The sequence below is a fragment of the Brassica napus genome, chromosome C9 (genome assembly GCF_020379485.1).
Source record: "Brassica napus cultivar Da-Ae chromosome C9, Da-Ae, whole genome shotgun sequence".
NCBI classification, from domain to species: Eukaryota; Viridiplantae; Streptophyta; class Magnoliopsida; order Brassicales; family Brassicaceae; genus Brassica; species Brassica napus.
Genome location: NC_063452.1, coordinates 64,438,521 through 64,443,238, shown reverse-complemented (window position 1 = coordinate 64,443,238; position 4,718 = coordinate 64,438,521).

Genomic DNA, 4,718 nt, shown 5'->3' with positions numbered 1-4,718 from the left:
ACTAAAGATCATATGCTTCAGCATATAGAGCATTTACCAAAAAACTCAAAATTTTCGTAGGGGTTGTTAACACATAGATTTTGAGAAAAATACAAAAATATGAAAATACTGTTTTATTGCATGGTTGCATCATGCACTAACATATGATGAATGTCAAAGATGTTTGAAACATTTGTTGTCTCCGTTTCTTTAGAAAATAGCAATTTTATATTTGTTCATCCACCAATTTAGGGAGTTTTATGAAGTTATACTAAATTAATCTCTAAAAAATTAAAATGATGCCCGTGTACCATGGAAGAGAGTTTAATGAACATTAATACAAATGTAGAATGTGTTTAGAAATTTTAAAACAACATGAAGATCATAGGCTTCAGTATATAGAGCATTTACCAAAAAACTCATTATTTTCGTAGGGGTTAACACAGAGAAATATTCAAAAAATATGACATTAGTATTTTAATGCATAGTTGCATTCTTCACTAGCATATGATGAAAGACAAAGTGGTTTAGAACCTTTGTTGTCTCCTTTTCTGTAGATAATAGCGATTTTATAATGGTTAGTCCACCAATTTATGGAGTATTATGAACTCTTACTAAATTAATTGATAAAAAATTAAAACGATGCCCATCTACTATGAAAGAGAGTTTAATATACATTAATACAAATGTAGAATGTGTTTAGAAATTAAAAAAAAAACACTAAAGATCATATGCTTCAGTATATAGAGCATTTACCAAAAAACTCAATATTTTCGTAGGGGGGGGTTAACACATAGATTTTGAGAAAAATTCAAAAATATGAAAATATTGTTTTAATGCATGGCTGCATCATGCACTAACGTATGATGAATGTCAAAGAGGTTTGAAACATTTGTTGTCTCCGTTTCTTTACAAGATAAAGATTTTATATTGGTTCATCCCCCCAATTTAGGGAGTTTTATGAAGTTATTCTAAATTAATTTTTTTAAAATTAAAATGATGCCCATGTACCATGAAAGAGAGTTTAATAAACATTAATAAAAATGTAGAATGTGTTTAGAAATTTAAAAACAGCACTAAAGATCATAGGCTTCAGTATATAGAGTATTTACAAAAAAAACTCAAACTTTTCGTAGGGATTAACACATAGATTTTGAGAAAAATTCATAAATATGACAATACTGTTTTAATACATATGATGAATGTCAAAGATGTTTGGAACCTTTGTTGTCTCAGTTTCTCTAGAGAATAGCGATTTTATAGTGGTTCGTTCACCAATTTAGGGAGTATTATGAACTTTTACTAAATTAATTGATAAAAAAATTGAAACGCTGCCCGTGTACTATGAAAGAGAGTTTAACATATATTAATACAAATTTGGAATTTGTTTAGAAATTTTAAAACGACACTAAAGATCATAGGCTTCATTATATAGAACATTTACCAATAAACTCAATATTTTCGTAGGGGTTAACACATAGATTTTTAGAAAAATTCAAAAATAAAACAATATTGTTTTAATGCATTGTTGCATCATGCACTAACATATGATGAAGGTCAAAGAGGATTGGAACATTTGTTGTCTCCGTTTTTTAAGAAAATAACGATTTTATAGTGGTTTATCCACCAATTTAAGGAGTTTTATGAACATTTACTAAATTAATTTCTAAAAAATTAGAACTATTTTCATGTACCATGAAAGAGATCTTAATATACATTAATACAAATGTAGAATGTGTTTAGAAATTTTAAAACAACACTAAAGGTCATATGCTTCAGTATATAGAGCATTTACCAAAAAACACAAAATTTTCGTAGGGGTTAACACATAGATTTTGAGAAAAATGCAAAAATATGAAAGTACTGTTTTATTTCATGGTTTCATCATGCACTAACATATGATGAATGTCAAAGAGGTTTGAAGCATTTGTTGTCTCCGTTTCTTTAGAAAATAGAGATTTTATACTTGTTCATCCACCAATTTAGTGAGTTTTATGAAGTTATACTAAATGAATTTTAAAAAAATTAAAATGATGTCCATGTACCATGAAATATAGTTTAATAAAAATTAATAAAAATGTAGAATGTATTTAGAAATTTTAAAACAACACTAAAGATCATAGACTTCAGTATATAGAACATTTACCAAAAAACTCAATATTTTCGTAGGGGTTAACACATAGATTTTGAGAAAAATTCAAAAACATGACAATACTACTTTAATGCATAGTTGCATCATACACTAACATATGATGAAAGTCAAAGAGGTTTGGAACATTTGTTGTCTCTGTTTCTCTAGATAATAGCGATTTTATATTGGTTAGTCCATCAATTTAGGGAGTATTATGAACATTTACTAAATTAATTTCTACAAAATTAGAAATATTCTCATGTACCATGAAAGAAATCTTAATATACATTAATACAAATGTAGAATGTGTTTAGAAATTTTAAAACAACACTAAAGATCATTTGCTTCAGCATATAAAGCATATAGATTTTGAGAAAAATACAAAAATATGAAAATATTGTTTTAATGCATGGCTGCATCATGTACTAACGTATGATGAATGTCAAAGAGGTTTGAAACATTTGTTGTCTCCGTTTCTTTAGAAGATAAAGATTTTATATTGGTTCATCCACCAATTTAGGGAGTTTTATGAAGTTATTCTAAATTATTTTTTAAAAAATTAAAATGACGCTCATGTACCATGAAAAAAAGTTTAATAAACATTAATACAAATGTAGAATGTGTTTAGAAATTTAAAAACAGCACTAAAGATCATAGGCTTAGTATATAGAGTATTTACTAAAAACACTCAAAATTTTCGTAGGGGTTAACACATAGATTTTGAGAAAAATTCATAAATATGACAAGACTGTTTTAATACATATGATGAATGTCAAAGATGTTTAGAACCTTTGTTGTCTCAGTTTCTCTAGAGAATAGCGATTTTATAGTGGTTTGTTCATCACCAATTTAGGGAGTATTATGAACTTTTACTAAATTAATTGATAAAAAAATTAAAACGCTGCACGTGTACTATGAAAGAGAGTTTAATATACATTAATACAAATGTAGAATGTGTTTAGAAATTTTAAAACGACACTAAAGATCATAGGCATCATTATATAGAACGTTTACCAAAAAACTCAATATTTTCGTAGGGATTACACATAGATTTTGAGAAAAATTCAAAAATATGAAAATACTATTTTATTGCATGGTTGCATCATGCACTAACACATGATCAATGTCAAAGAGGTTTGAAACATTTGTTGTCTCCGTTTCTTAAGAGAATAATGATTTTATAATGGTTTATCCACCAATTTAGGGAGTTTTATGAACATTTACTAAATTAATTTCTACAATATTAGCTATTCTCATGTACCATGAAAGAGAGCTTAATATACATTAATACAAATGTAGAATGTGTTTAGAAATTTTAAAACAACACTAAAGATCATATGCTTCAGTATATAGAGCATTAACCAAAAAACACAAAATTTTCGTAGGGGTAAATACGTAGATTTTGAGAAAAATGCAAAAATATGAAAATAATGTTATATTGCATGGTTGCATCATGCACTAACATATGATGAATGTCAAAGAGGTTTGAAACATTTGTTGTCTCTGTTTCTTTAGAAAATAGCGATTTTATATTAGTTCATCCACCTATTTAGGGAGTTTTATGAAGTTATACTAAATTAATTTTTAAAAAATTAAAATGATGTCTCTGTATCATGAAAGATAGTTTAATAAACATTAATAAAAATTTAGAATATATTTAGAAATTTTAAAGCAACACTGAAGATCATAGACTTCAGTATATAGAACGTTTACCAAAAAAACTCAATATTTTCGTAGGGGTTAACACATAGATTTTAAGAAAAATTCAAAAATATGACAATAGTATTTTAATGCATAGTTGCATCCTGCACTAACATATGATGAAATACAAAGTGGTTTGGAACCTTTGTTGTCTCTGTTTCTCTAGATAATAGCGATTTTATAATGGTCAGTTCACCAATTTATGGAGTATTATGAACTTTTACTAAATTAATTGATAAAAAATTAAAACGATCCCTTCTACTATGAAAGAGAGATTAATATACATTAATACAATGTAGAATGTGTTTAGAAATTTTAAAACAACACTAAGATCATATGCTTAGTATATAGAGCATTTACCAAAAAACTCATATTTCGGAGGGAGGGGTTAACAAATAGAATTTTGAAAAAATTCCAAAACTACGAAAAATATGTTTTTTAATGCATGGTTGCATCATGCCTAAGTATGATGAATGTCAAAGAGGTTTGAACGATTTGGTTGTCTCCGTTTCTTTAGAAGATAAGATTTTATTGTTCATCACCAATTTAGGGAAGTTTTATGAAGTTATTCTAACATTAATTTTTAAAACAATAAAATGACGCCCATGTACGATGAAAGAGAGTTTCTAACATTACTACAAATGTAGAATGTGTTTAGAAATTTAAAAACAACACTAAAGATTCATAGGCTTCAGTATATAGAGGAATTACCAAAAAACTCAAATTTTCGTAGGGGTTTAACACTAGATTTGAGAAAAATTCAAAAATACGAAAAATACTACTTTAATTAATAGTTGCATCCTTACACTAACTATGTATGGAAAGTCAAGAGTTTTGGAACATTTTGTTGTTCTGTTTCTATATTTGATAATAGCGATTTTATAGGTTAGTTTATCAATTTAGGGAG